General features: G+C 37.1%; 1 long non-coding RNA gene across 2 annotated transcripts; it reads left to right on the top strand.

Annotated features, from left to right (window-relative positions):
• Positions 1-133: 133 nt before the first annotated feature.
• Positions 134-14,628, top strand: LOC136009859 (uncharacterized). Of its 2 annotated transcripts, none has more exons than XR_010610682.1 (4): positions 134-2,533; positions 8,184-8,274; positions 12,356-12,492; positions 14,558-14,628. It is a non-coding gene; the product is annotated as an uncharacterized LOC136009859 (long non-coding RNA). The 2 variants fall into 2 exon arrangements; XR_010610681.1 differs by having other exon boundaries at positions 8,142-8,274.
• Positions 14,629-15,538: the final 910 nt, after the last annotated feature.

The raw sequence follows: 15,538 nt of genomic DNA, 5'->3' as shown, positions 1-15,538 counted from the left end.
AATCTTTTATTAATGTTTTCCTGTAACCCTGGGCGATATTGTGACATATTTTGTGCTGTTTCTAAAGAGAATGGGTGAACAGAGGATACATCTGGGGACTTCTATACAAATTATAATTTGTAGACAACCTGCGAAATTTCATCAGCACTATCCCAGCGGGGGATAGTGGGATTTCCACATCCTCTGCCAGTGTGAGAACACACTGTTGGCTCCTTTGCAGCCTGGCACCTATTGTAAGTGCCTGCTGCTTTCGGCAGGGCTGCTGCTTGGCATGGTATTTTTCTGCCTCAGGAGCAGATCTTTGCACTTCTGTTGAACTTCATGAAGTGTCTTCTGGCCCAGTCTCAAGCCAAGGAATGCCCTTCTGATTGAAGCTCTGCCATTTGGCATGCCATCTCATACTCCTAATTTAATGTCATCTTCAAACTTGTTAGCATGTAGTCTATGCCCTTGCCTGGGTCAGGGCAACTGGTAAGATGTTGATTCATATGGGCCACAAAACTGATCACCGCAGGGCTGTCCTCATTGCTGGCTGGCAGTGGGGAGTAAGCCATTGGTCAGTGTCCTTTCAAGCCTGGGGATTTGGGCAGGTTTCAGCCCACCTCACTCCGTTCATCCAGGCATGAAAAATACCAACTTAGTAGATATACTGCTATTGGTTTGGTATGTTATGAAAATTAGTGCAAAGCATTTGACATTTAAAACCTTTTAAACAATTTAAGAAGCTCTAACGTTCACTACAAAAACATATCCTTTGCTTTTTACTGTGTTGTTCTCAAAACACTTATTTCTGCATAAAATACACAACCCTATGCTTTAGTTTAAAAATAGTGAACTGTACTTTCAATTAATATTTTAGAAGTGTAACCTAATTTGTTCCCTGTTCTGATACTGCGGATATGATAGGATAAAAATAGCTATTTTCATCAAATGTAATGTCTTACAAAGACTTAAATAACTTTGTTCCTGTTTTAGATCTGTATTAACAAGATGGTAGATTTTTTGGCATATTAGAAGTTGTTATCTCACTGGGAGATACAATTTGAGTATCAGTTGCTTATTGTACAGTATCACTGTGATTGAGAAGTCATCTAGACACCCATTCTAATTTTAGACAGATGTAAGTAGCATGAAATAAACTTTTTTTTTCCCCTGGCTTTAAAAGTGAGCTGCCACTATAATATTCTTTTCATCTTACATATAATTTTACCCCCCCTTTTTTCTTCTCATTTTGAACTTCTGACTCTGAATGAGCTTGTGTGGCATTTGTGGGTTTTATTTCAATAACACATGCTGGGTGTATGGTGAATATTGCGGGGCATACACTTGACACAGTTTTGAAAGATACTGCCCTTAACTCTGTACTGAACACTGTCAGAGCTTTATGGAAACAAATTACACAAACCTTTAGAGACACTAGGAGCCAGTGCTGGATCTGCCCCCATGCGTGCCTGGTGAGGAGCTTGCTTTTGGGCCATGCCCTCTTTTGGGCCATGCCCTCTTTCCTATGAATGTAACATAGGATTTTCTCACCCTTGAACCAGGCAGAGCAGTGCCCAGCACAATGCAGTCTTGCTTGCAGAGTTTCTCTCAAAAAATCTGATTTTTTTAAAATACTCTGGAAGGGAGGGGAGGTTCATTTGTGCTTGCACAATAACCAAGAGGACTGAATATGCCTTCTCTGTGAGTTTTACACAACTCGTTTTCACTAGCAAAGCTGTGTTAGTATGCAGAAGGTTTGTGAGCTCTCCTTGTTTTACAGGATTTTGTCTGGTACAGAGACTAGCTGTTTAACATGCCATTGGCTGCAGTTGTAGTCTGAGGAATTTATTTTAGATGTCATTACTAATACTGAAGCTGCATAATGAAAGTAGAAGAGAGTTTTCAGTTTAAATCCACCTGAAAGGACAGGGTATTTGTTTCTGTAAGTTAAAATGACAAGGAAGGGTTAAGAAAGAGGGTGTGACCCAGCTGGAGGAAGAAGATTGGACATAAGTGTGTGAGAAACACTGGAATGGCTTCACTGGCCATTAACAAAATTTATTATGTCATTACCACTTACCTTGAGAGCTACTTAGGCTGAAAATACTATTTTGTGGGTTTTTTTCTTGGTTGTCATTAAGTAACAGTCATCAAAACTGTATAAGACTGGAATTTGCTCTTTAGAGCGTATATAGATAAAAGTTGAGGTAGGCAGGGAAGCAGTGCCAATTAAGGTTTTTTGTTAATGTTCTCAAAACTGCAAAAGTATATTTAGTATAAGAAGTAGTGTAATTTTCTACTTTATCATCCCTGGTCTACTTTTTCATCTTTGGTATCGCTCAGAAGTAGTTTCATGGAGGAAAGTCTTTTTTACTTTTTTCTTTTTTTGGGGGGGGGGGCGGAATGACAAGTTGGGGGCTTGTTTGTTTTTTTTTTTTTTTTACAGAAGAATCTAGCCCAAGTGTAATTATTCCTGAGGAGGATATCTCCCTGAACTCCATTAGAACATTCATTGGGTGAATGGCACCCAGCAGGAATATTGCAAATCTTGGTAAGCACAGAGAAACGTGGCTTCTTTATAGCAATTTATTTTACTTTTGCATTATATATTGTAAGGAGTCTGCTTACAAAATCAAATACATAATTTGCTCTTTAAACTAGAAAATGTAAAATACCTTCATTAGCTTTAGTGTAAGCTACATCTTTCTTCCACTGAACTGAACAGCCTTTCTTACAAAAGGATTTTTATATGGTATCTTGCAGGTTTAAAAAGTGATAGCAATGTACTTGTAGGTGTCCCACCCACTACTCTGACAAGTTTTTTGGTATTATAAACCCATCTTATCTTTATTTATTTTTTCCCCGTTCCTTGTGATCTTTGTCAGATCTCAGAAAAGTGAGTCAGAGACTACAGTGGAGAAACTTTCTAGTGAAACTAGTCACAGCAGCTCTGTCAGCAGCACAGCTGTAACAGAATAATAAGTTTTCTAAGTTTTATGAATTAAAATGTCAGTAGAGCTGCTGAATCTGTTTCAGGCAGGTTATCTTAATACCATTTTTATTTCCACTGGCCCATGACAGCATGTAAAAGGAAAGATTGGTGACATTTGCTTAGTATTAATTCTAAAGGTGAAGGAAGTTTTTATTCCTTCTATAAATAAAAGATACTGTAGCCAGCATTTGGATGAAGGTGTATTGGTAATGCGGACAAAGAGAGATACATATTTTATAAATAAGGGCACCATAAAGCTGGAATATATAATCACTAGTGTGTAATATAGAATGTCAATATTCACTGAAGTATGGTAAAGCTACTTAGTAGTATTCCTGGAGCAGTGATCCCAATGTTGTCTCCTAGGAAACACTAAAATGTATTTCCGCATTAACTGCTACTGTTAATGGTCTGCCTTAAAGAAAAAGGTATGTCTTAATATGTGTTTGTGTGTATATATATATACACATATATGTATGTATGTGTGTATTTTATACATATGTGTATATATATATTTATAATGTTGCTGGCCCAGAATGTTAGGGATACAAAAAGTGAAGAGGTGAGGAATTCCTTCAGAAAGTTAGAAGTGGGTAACTTAACTTACACACCTTGAGCATCAAAATGATATAAGTGCTATATAAGAGCAGCACACACACTGATAAATATTCAACAAGAACTAGTCTTCATTATTGAGGTACTTGCTCCTTGTGCCTGTCAGTGTAGCCGCACATACAATATCTTTTTTTGAAGTTGCATTGCTATTTATGATTGTGCCTGTGGCCCAGGTGTTGGTTTGTCAGGTCCACAGAGGAGAATCAGTGTTAGAGTCAGGACTGCAAACTCCGATTTCTTTTCTGTGCTGAATATTCTCTCTCTTCCTTTGTTATATTGACCCGAATAAGGATTATTAAAGTAAAATTAACAAAATTAATATTAGTTTAATGATCACTATTTTTCAGGCAAAGGAAATTAATGAGAAATACAGACATTATCTTCAATTATGTTTGTATTTGCTTAATATTTTATGAAATATTTTGAGATTGGATCATTAATAAAATTGTACATAAATATGTTAAACTTGCTTTGCCACCTGTCTTGAAGTCAACACTGAAAATTGTTGTTCCAATTTGAGGTTAAAAATTACATCTTGAAATAAGTGTTACTGGTATTCTTTAGTGGTTGAAATTTAGTACAACAAATTCAGATCACAGTAAATTTTGTTTTCATCTGAGTCTCAAACAAGACCTGACTATGAGCTGACAAATAAGTGCTTATGAATGTATTTTGATATGCAGGTATGCAGAGATGGCAACTTCTACCGTAGTTAGTCTTTCTCTATAATTAGCAAAAGCACTACTCTTGTTCCTTTATAATTATTTCTAAACTAATTATTTGCAAACATTAATTCCTCACTAAGAATTAATTACATGTGAAGTTTAAGTTTTCAAACTCCACAGACATGAAGAGTGGTGCTTCCGTCTTGCACCTAATTCTCAGATCTTTGTAATTTAGCTCTCAGAGTGGGCTGCACCTGTAGTGCTTGCTCACTGAAATTTCATCCTTGGACCAAACAGAAATATCAGTATGCCTTCCCAGACAGGATTCTTCTTTGTATATTGATTTGTGTCCATGTTATTTACTATAAATTAAGTAAGAAATCAAGCTGCTAGTATCTGATGTCTAAAATCTTTTCCTTCACCAAATGCATAGCAAACTTCTTGTTCTTTATCTGTTACTGCTAGTTTGTCTGAAGTGGATGCTTTATTTAGCACATAAAAAGCCATCATCAAATTAAATTTCTGTGGTATACAGAGAGATCATTATGATAGTTCTATGTTAGGATGTTACATATATTTTCTTTGTTGTAAGTAAGCAAGACTCTTCTTTTGGTCTTTATCTGCGTTGCTTTAATTAACTGGTGAATTATAATATCTCAGTATTTTAAGAGCAAAGAATTCTGTATTTTCTCTCACTTTTGCACAAAGTTAATATGAATTGGAAATAATTTCACATTTTTTTGGCGAGATTAGATCCCATATGCGCATGTATGAAATGTAGTAAGTTTTAGTTATTCCTTACTCAGAAGCTGAAAATGCCATTAGAAAAGGTTTAGATAGTTGTCAATTTTACATTGCCTTACTGAGCTGCTTTGCTTTTAACAACCTTTAATTTCAGATGGGAAACAGCCTTGCATCAATTCTTTCGCAGGCCAAAATGCAAAACCCTAAATAGCTAAAAGAGCATTCTTTGCCGATTGCCCATACCCCTGTGCTCATCCTACAGAATCCTCCATCCTCGCAATCTGCTGAATTCTTGTACACCTCTGTGTAGCATACTTGTAGAATGAGATCCTCAGAGTCTTTCCACTGGGATTATGCTATTATGTCAGCTAGAAAGGTATACAGAAACTCACTTTCCAGTGTTTAAGATGGATTTTAAAGGCAAACAGTTGCTTTTTAGAAGCCTAGAAAATAGAGTCAGAGCTGCTTTTGAGTACTGGTTAGACAGTGTCTGTTTTAGAGGGGAAGAACAGACTGCATTAGAAAGGGCTGGTGTTCCTAGGTGCACCGAACTTTTTTTTTTTCTGTTGTTTGAAAGCAATAGAAAACTATTACCTAGGGAAAGAAAGAAGGAAAGAAGCATTTATGTACTCAGCTACCTAAATGTTGCAGAAGGTGTTATTTTTGAGCACTGTAATATTAAACCTCACCTGCAGCACACTTAATTTTATGCCCAGAAGTTCACTGTGGACTTCCATAATGATATGAAGAAAAGGAAACTGGAAAAAAAAGTCAATATCATAATTTCTAAACAACTCAATAGAAAATTGATTTGCAAATACTTTTGAAAACTGTGTAAGCTACTTAGTGTCACAATTTTTTAAAGCACAAGTTTAGTCCTTCATAGGACATTCGGTAATTTAACATTAATAAAAATAAATCGTGATTGATCTTGATTGCTTTCCTGCAAATGCATTCCTTTGTGCTTGACTATTCAGAAGGTTCGGATATCTTTCAGGATGATTCTTCTTTATGTTTTATTAATTCTGACTCCAAATGCTGTCTGTAATCGTGCCTGTAAAAACAACTGTATTGCTTACAGTTAATACGCATCAACAGCTGAGGAACCATATGAGTAGGATATAATTTGTACATTCCAAATCTATAGACTTTTATTACAGTTAATCAGCAATACACAATTCAGAATTAGTTTGGTTTTTTCCCTGCTTCATCTGCTTGGACGCTGATCTTACACTGGCATCGATGTGTTTAGCATAAACAGTCTCATTGAATTCAGGTTGAAAGGTATAGATACTAAAGTTCAAATAAGGAGAATCAATAGTGACATTCCTACAAAATCAAAACAAAGTATCTCTTAACATCAGATGCTATAGGACTTGATTTTTAATTCATATATGCTTAAAGGAATGAACACCTATGCAGATGGTGCTGAGATGCTGTTGGTACAACTCAGTGAGCTTCCAGGTGAGTGGATGATCTGGCTGCCTGAATCGTTTCAGCTGTGGGCCTATCTTACAGCCAAGCCTAGATACTCAGCTAGTTACACTTCAGATTAATTTTGAATATGTACACTGTCTTGTGGAAGATAAATGTGTGTAATACAGCTGGTTTGACTGCTTGCCAATCAGAGCAATATATTTGACTTTCTTATGACTCTGTTGCATTTTGGGACCTTATTCTGAGATTTGTATTTTTTAAAAAGCAATTAGCTTCATGTCTCTGCAAAGCTCAATTATGTATGACATTTGGAAGAAAGGAGATTAAATCCATGACAATTCATCATATTATGTCTCACTCTGACAAGCTTAATTTTAAGAATATTTAAATTTCCTGTACCTGTTTCCCTGTACTTTACCCAGGATGGTGCCAGCCCAGAGTGAGGGTTGCTAATACTGTATGCCAGTCAAAAAGGGAGACTAATCTTTGTTATTTGTAAAGAAGGAGGTGGCTAACTAAGAGCATGCCCCTAATCTCAGCCTAGAATAACATAAATGTGAGAAAGTGCCTCCCCTCTCTCCTTCTAGGCTTTAGCACATGAATAGAATTGCTTTTTTTTTTGATATATCAAGTTCTCTGGCTACTTCAGAGGTTGAAACTAGCCAGGAAGGAGCAGAATAAAAAACAGTTTTATGTTCCCACATAATGCAGCTACAACACTTGTGCTGTGTCTTTGCACTCATGGATTGGTTTTGAACATACTGTTGTAGTAATCCAGAGTGAGATGAGGCCTCACACTGACTACCTCTCATGCAATAACCCCAAGCTCATATAGTACTTAATATTGATTACAGTTGAGCATCTTTTGGCCACATGATTCAGGGAGGTGGTAGTGGGGGGAATAGTAATTTAATTATATTTAATAAAGACTTTATTCCAGTGATGTATGTGGTATACACAATATCCATAATACCAACTCCAACTGAGAGAGGTCCTACAGCTTCTAGTAGGAAATAAAGGTGAACCTGGCTATGCTGTAGTTTATGTTGTGCTCTCAAATGTAACAAAAGATGTCATCTGTTTCCTTAAGGCTGATCTGGATTTACCAGGATATTGTGTCCAAAACACACACACACACACACACACAATTCTAGTTACTGAGGAAACATGATGCATCTTTACCTGTTGCAATGTAATTGGATAATGCATGTACAAATGACTTGTTTAGCCTGCCAATGAATGTTGCTAATGCCTTACCAAAAAAAGAAAAAAAAAAAAAGCATATTTTTTGTATTTTTTTCCTCAGAGGCAAATCCAAACAATGCTAGATTTGGGAAACTGTTTACTGAAAAGCATTTTCTAATAGATCTCTGATGAAGTGCAATTGTATAATTATTATTGTTCAATGCATACAGTACATTGTCTCCATCACTCTGTACACTGCTGCTATTAGTGCTTGTTCTAATAAATCTCAATGTACACTGTTTAAACTCCTGTCATCTGTGTTCTGATTTATTAACATAAACACTTTAGAATTTGGTTCTTTAATGAACTATTTGTAACTAGTTAATTGAATTGATTATTCATTGTAAAATTCTTAATATATATTGATTTTGGAAAGGTGGGTGATAGTGGCAGCAATAGCACTGAAACAGCGGCTTCTCACAAGCATCATCCTGTTCCTTTCTAACCTTTTTCTACTGCAGGATTATTTTTATAAAACTTCTCCCATGTGATTCTCTGTGCAGTTCCTTTAAATCTGGCAGAAGCTACCAACTGCAGTCTCAAAGAAGATAATTTTCTTTCTGGCAGTTCCCAGTTTTATTCAAGCTACAGCTGGTAAGAGACTTTCTGTGCGGTATGTTCTCAAGTTTTGTGAGAGGGTGTAGAGAAAATGGCTCTTGTAGTTCTCTAATAGAATTGAATAAATAGGCATGGGGAAAAAAAATAAAATTACTTTACACCCACCTATTCTGGCATCTTGGAAAAATACCAGTATGTGGAATTTTTCCATTCTATGTTCTTGCCCTTATTCAGCCCTTAAATCAATTACGTTTTATTTAAAATGAAAGCATAATAGAAAACAAGAATTTGGCTGGGAGGAGAAATTAAGGTTTTTATTGTTTCTTGGCATTGTAAAAAGAACAAGCGTTCAAACAGTCTGGAAGGCTGCCTGAGTGGAAGCAACAGCAAAGGAAGGGAAAGCACTTTTTTTCTTGTGTCAGAGTACACATCTGATCTCATCCAAACCAGTGTTTTAAGCCAGGTTGTAGATTGGGAGCTTATTCCCTGTTAAACAATTCCATCAACAAAATTCAGATCTGGTTTCACATTTATGCAGTTGGGATCTGTACTTTGCCTCTGAATGCTGTGCAAAACAAATCTTAACACTTTTTGATAACTATTTCTCATCAAAATTACTGTGCATAATTGAAGTGTGAAAAGCTGTATGTCATTCCTTAATTGATTGAGAATTGTTTGGGAATAGATTAGAGTGCAAGAGGCCTATGAGGCAATCTGACATCTTATTTAGCATAAAAAAATTTAAGTATGGTAATAATTTTTATATTTAAATTTAATCTAACCAAGAACCAGATGATACTTCTTCTTAACCACAAACGTGTAGGCGCTATGGTGTGGTGAAGTGAGGCAGTGTGGGACGCTATTGACAAGATTTTATACTGACTCAGCTAAACGAGTTGCCCACAGAAAGCTGTTCCAAGTTTCACTGCCAGTACAAAAATCTGTTCTGATGTGATGACACATAGCATTATTGTTCAGCGAATGTATCAAGCAACATGGTTCTCCAAGTCCTTATGAGCTTATTAAATATTTAGGTTGGTCTAAATGTTAAAAACCACAAGTATGCAATATTTACTGTTCCTGCACCTGAATCTGCAAAATTATTTTTTTCCACTAAGTAGTCTTTACTAAATCAGATTAAAAGAAACTAATCTGGAATATCATTCAAGATGAATGAGGTACTGTGGACTAGCTGAAGAGGTACTCTATAGTTTATTTTGACTGAGTGGTGAGTCTAATTTTTCTCCGTGCCAGTAAATGAAATGTCTTATATTTAGACTTTGCTTTTTGTTTCTGACAACAATATCTAAGATGTGACTATTAGGCAGAGTAGCTAAGAGACAGGCTAGGTTGTATACTCCATATCTACATCCCAACTGTGTACTAATAATGGTAAATCTAAAAAGAATTCAAAGCAAGTTAACAAAGTATGCACAAATGCAAGCTACAGACACGAATCTGGTTTGAAGACCTTCTTTACCTATGATTAGATTACATTTGTAATCACATGGGAAAGTCCCAAAGTAAAACCAAATATGTAGTTGCATTTCTCACTGATGACTGTCTGGCTGTATTTCATTCAGGAAAGAAATTAAATGAATTACTAGCTCAAATTTCATGACTGTCCAAAGTTTCCTGAGCAGGTTTTTTGACAAGTCAGTGGAGGAAAAAGTATAAGGAAACATTTCCAAAAGGTTACAGTTGTTGGAACTGCAAGTGGCTACACGTTCTGGTAAGGACATCGAGTTGTTGTCTGTTTTTAAACTGGTAAAATTTAAGGTGTAGTTTGCCTTATAAGATCCTCTTTAAGTAGGTTATTTTTGAGGGCCTGGTATTACATTTATCAGTCAAAGAAAATAAGGTGATATAGCACAAGGGTACATCCATTCTTTAGTTCCAGAGCTGATTTCACTTAAATGCTGATCAGCTAACCTATTACAGCAGTATTAGCTAGGCTGCTCTTTTATGTTTGGTGACAAGAATTTTTAATGTCAGCTGTCTGTTGAAATGTTTAGTATCTGGAAACCGCTCAAATATCTTCTTATTTCATTCCTACATGTGAAAAAAGAAAAAAAAAAAAAAGAAAAAAAGGAAACTAGATGGCTAAGTGTTCTCATAGCATGAAAGGAATGGCCTGAATAAGAATAGAAGTGATTATAAAAGAGGACATTGAATTCTTGGATGCCCTACAAACACCTACTTCATTTTGTCTGTTTATAAATACTCTGTAACCAAAGATCTGAAAGTATTTTATAATACTAGTCAGTTCTTGCAGTATCCTGCTCAGAGAAGTGATATATTACCACAGCAATGTGCAGTAGGTTTCATAGCCTGAGGTTAATTGCCCAGTATCACACAACAGCTAGTGGCAATGCTAAAAATAAATCCAGTTCAAGCCTACTGTTCAGAGTAAAACATAAGGAGAAGAAGCAAAGAACAACATATGTCTACTACTTGAAGAAATATTGTATAGAGAGAACTGTACCGGTGCCCATCAGACAGATTAGCATGGACAACGTGAATTATAACATGGTGGCAAATCCTTTGTTTTGTCCACTTTCTTCAGATATAGTAGTGCAGCGGCAGCTACGGTTCTGCATCCTCGTACAGGAGGATGTGCAAGCCCATGAAGCTGCCCTCTAACACAGATACACACACTCAAAAATGCTGGAAAAAAGGATTTAGCCATTCAGGCAGAATCCTCCAAAGGAATGGCGGCATTCAACCTACTTTAGGTCACACTGTCTTGTTTGTTTCCAGATTTGTCTTTACAAGTGAATAATACTAGATAATGAAAGTAGCTTCATTGTATGCAGCAATATTTATGTAACAAATGACCAGTTCTTTTTGCTGAAAGATGTGTCTGCTTCTCATATGTAGTAAGGTTAAATGCAAACACACTTTCTCAGCAAATCTCTCCCTGGAGTACTACTGTTGTGTTTCTTATTATTAAACGCTTCACAGCTAACACATCCATCTGCCCATTAAAAATGCTGTAATAATATTGGGACAATTAAAAGTAAGAAACGTCTGGGATATTTCATACACTTTGGCCAGTGATAGCCATTTAGTATTGTATTATTTAAAGACGGACACATGAAACGGCGGACACATGAAACACAGATTAAGTAGTGTGCACATATGTGAACAAAGGTCTGAAAACTGAAAGGTAAGTCTGTGAAAGATCATGTAAAACTGTCATCAGAACGTATGCTCCTTAAACCCTTTTGTGTTTCCTTCTCATCATTAATATGGCTCTAGTGAGAAGCAGCGAAATGGTAAAAAGGAGCCAACTGTGCAAAACATCCCCTTTTCATCAAGACAACAGATGTTGCTTGTAGAAAGGTGAAGGGGGGATGATGTCAACCAAAAGGCGTAGGGAAGCCAGTTGAGCTCTACATCTTGCCATCCTTCACTGATGTAACACTCACAGTACAGTACAGCTTTTAGCACTTTGATTGCTGGGCAAGTGTCATGTTATAATGTAGCACCTCCTGGCAGGAGATCTACCTTTTATGTGTTCTGTAGCATGAACTATGAATATGTATTAGCACAATCTGTTACGTGGCAGGGAATAGAAGGAGGTTCCAACAGAGTTTACTTCAGCTGTAAAGCTGAAAAGTATTATATAGGAAACATAGTGAGTATGCGTATCTGTCTTCCAAATGGGCTGTTAAAGGTGACCTTGAAAATAAATTGAAACAGCCCTAATGGTATGGTTTAGATCTCTGTATAGAAAAGGACAACAGTTTCCTTCACCTTTTTATTTTTTTTAAATCCATTCTACTTGGTGAAGAAACTGTTCACAGCAAAAGTCACATATAAATAAAACATAAAAATCCATTTAAATACTGACTCCTAAAAGCTGCTTATTAAAATTTTCTCCTGATACTACAGATAGTAGTGAAATATTCAAAAGCATCTGTCTCCACAAGAAGTAAAACATACTTTAAATGTGGTGAACTTAAAACAAGCTGATTTCAAAAAAAAAAAAACTGATTTCAAATTTTCATTGCACTTGAACTATATAATAAAGAAATCCAACATGAAAGTATCTCTGCTGAAGCTAAGTCTGATAAAAACTTTACCTCGCTTTAACTTACTTTTCTTCCCACAGTTGTCTGTAAATGCCATAATGCTTTGTGAGCAGCAATCACTGTGAGCAATATGCCAAGCGACCCCAGTACCCCAGCAAACTGCTAGACCAGGAGTTCAGCATGGCAGTGGTACTGTCTTCAGGAGCCCCGAAGCAATGTAAGTCATGGTATTAAACTGACTTGTTTTGCTTATACAAACTCCACCTTGGGGAGGCGGGGGTGAGTCAAGTGCTGTTAAAGCCACTTAGGTAGGGAAAAAAATAAAGCATGTATTTAACAAGGTCCATATTTGGTCCCATAAATTCTTACTTTTGTTACCTCCTGAAATATAACGGGATCTATAGTGAACAGATTCTTGCTTTCTAGGGACATACTCATGCCATCTGCTGGAAAGTTATGGAATTTAGCAAGTATATTTTTATTATTATTTTTTCAGTAGCATTTTATTTGCTGGTTTTTAGGTGTTAAGTTCTTGTGCTTATTCTTTTTGTAAAGATCTGTAGGTAAATGTAATATAGTTCAAAAGCACTTAAGTCAGGTGGTCTGGCAACTTTTTGTACATTCTAAAGGTATTAAACAAATTGGCATCATAATTTGGTACTGATTATGTGATCTTAACCCTTTCAAGTGAAATACCAAATCAGTTTATCCAGTCAATTAACACTCAAGTCTTCCTTTCTCCTCTTGACTGACTGTTTAAGTATGCTAATGTTATTACATGGTTGACCATGACAACAAACAAAATTATATCAGTTCATGTGGAATACAGAAATATCAAAATTATTTGCAGGTTATTCTAGATTGAAATTAGTGAGATAATTCCACATTTTCAGTTCCTTGGAAAAGCCTCCAGCTTGCACGCACCTCAGGTCAGCCTATAAATGCATCTTTAAACACCTCATCATTGCACATATCCAACATTCCTATAGGTATAGTTATCTAATAATGCAACAAAAATAATAATGGAATTAATCAATAATCAGTGAGGAAGCATTCTGCATCCTCAAAGGTTATGCAGAAAGCAGGACTGTCCTCTAGGTTTTACTGTTAAATAATCTCCAGGTTCTTATCAATAAAATGTAATGAAAAGATACAGTATTTAAGCATCAAAATTCTCTTCTATATATCGCTCTGTGTCCTGGGTTCAGCAGTAGCAGTCATTTTTCTCCTTCTTAGTAGCTGGTGCAGCGCTGTGTTTTGGCTTTCAGCCTGTGAACAGAGCTGATAACACAAAAGTTTAGTCTGACAAAGAACTTTCTGAGCCTCATGCTCTGCCAGGGAGGAGGGAAAGCCGGGAGGAAGTAGAGACAGGACACCTGACTCAAACTAACCAAAGAGGTATTCCATACCACAGCACATCATGCCCAGGGTGTAACGGAGAGTTACCCAGAAGGGCTGGTTCACTGCGGGGTTGGACGAGGTATTGATCGGTGCTCAGTTGGGGTGGGGTGAGTTACTGGTCGGCTGGTAGTGAGGTGTTGTATTCTCTTCCCTTGTTATTTCCCTTATCATTATTATTATTGGTGGAAGCAGTAGTGATTTGTGTTATACCTTAGTTACTGGACTGTGCTTATCTCAACCCGTGGGAGTTGCATTCTTTTCAATTCTCCTCTGAGTCCCTCTGGGAGTAGGGGGAGGGCAAGAAGGTGGTGGGGGGAGTGAGAGAGCGATTGCGTGATTTATGGCTGACTTTGTTTAAACCACAACACTCCTTTACTGTTCCATGGGTAAGACCAGTTCTGAAGAAATAGAACTCATCTTGCGTATGCAGTAGGCCAGGTTGGACAGAGGGCCTTGGGTGACATGGTTTAGTTTGAGGTGTCCCTGCCCATGGCAGGGGGGTTGGAACTAGATGATCTTAAGGATCACCCTAACTATTCTATGACTCTATGATTCTATGCAGTAAACTATTTTACTATTCACTCCTGGTGAAGATATAGCAAAGAAACTGCTGAGCATAGAGCTAAATAAACTACCTTGAAACTGCTGCCCATGTGGAGACTTGTGATATCCTTAGGCAAACTTACAAAAGCCTTCAGTCTGCTGGGGATGGACAACTCGGAAGAAGAGCAGAGCATGAGCATAGTACTTAGGAGCAGAGAGCAGAGTTAAGATAGTTATAGGGACAGGAAAATCAATTCCCCCCCCCCCCCCCCCAAACAATCAAACATGAAAGCAGAGCATTGTATCTATACATTACTTCATATTTTTTTCTTGCACAGAATTCCACCTTCCAGCTGTAGATGAATCTGCTGTACGGATGAATCAGCAAAGGATGCTTCTACCAGAAAGGCTTGATTTATTTATTTATTTGCAAGGGTCAGAGGGTATATATATAGAGAGAGAGGGGGTAGTACAGAGAATGTGTTTTCTCATGATCGAGAAGATAGGGAAACTGAAGGAAAAATTTTGTCTCTGCCACCACCAAGTTTGTGTATGGTTCAAGGGGCTCACTTAAGAACAAAGGTCATCATAGATGGTTATTAGACAAATTGGTGGGGAGGATTTTTGTCATCATATTTTTCTATTTGTTTTTTTAAAAGATGCCTGTGTTGTGGTGAGGGTTCAAGTCTGACCTTAATCCATTAATGTATCAAGGTGGGCTAAGATCAGGACTATGGAGGATCCTGCATAGTGAAGGCAGATGGGATGCCTTGTCACTATTGTTCTTTGGCCCTGTGCTAAGGGGTATGGAAGGTTACAGTCCCCTGAGGTAGCATGAACCACATATGAGCAAAGATTTTCAACTGCAGAACTTGTAGAGGCAAGGCGATATTTTTTTATTGAAGTTCTAACTCAGGCATAACATACGCACAGCATGTTTTTCATTTATTGGTTGCCCAAAGTGAGAGTATGCCAGGGCTGCAGAAATGCTCAAAGTTCGTAAGGACACTTGTGTGCTAAGTACAGAAGTGCCTCATGCTGGAGGGATGGGGGAAATATCTGAGGTTTCTTCACTTGGATGCACAAAATTTCAGTGAATGTTTTCCAAAAACGGACATGTCAGTGTAATTGCACTCGTGTTTTCTGACTTGTGGCATAAGGATGATACAAAAGCTGCTGCAGCATTTATAGTGGAATATAGGGTGTTAGAGTAACAGGAGTACCATGTAAACATATCAGATGAAACTATTTGTTATCAAAATTAGTGCTAGGATCAGACTGAGTCTGATCTGTGACCACATACTAAGAGAAATACAAAT

This window comes from Lathamus discolor, chromosome 3 (genome assembly GCF_037157495.1).
Source record: "Lathamus discolor isolate bLatDis1 chromosome 3, bLatDis1.hap1, whole genome shotgun sequence".
Taxonomy (NCBI): Eukaryota; Metazoa; Chordata; class Aves; order Psittaciformes; family Psittacidae; genus Lathamus; species Lathamus discolor.
Note: the sequence above shows the minus strand (reverse complement) of the source record. Positions and strands in the feature narration are given on the sequence as shown.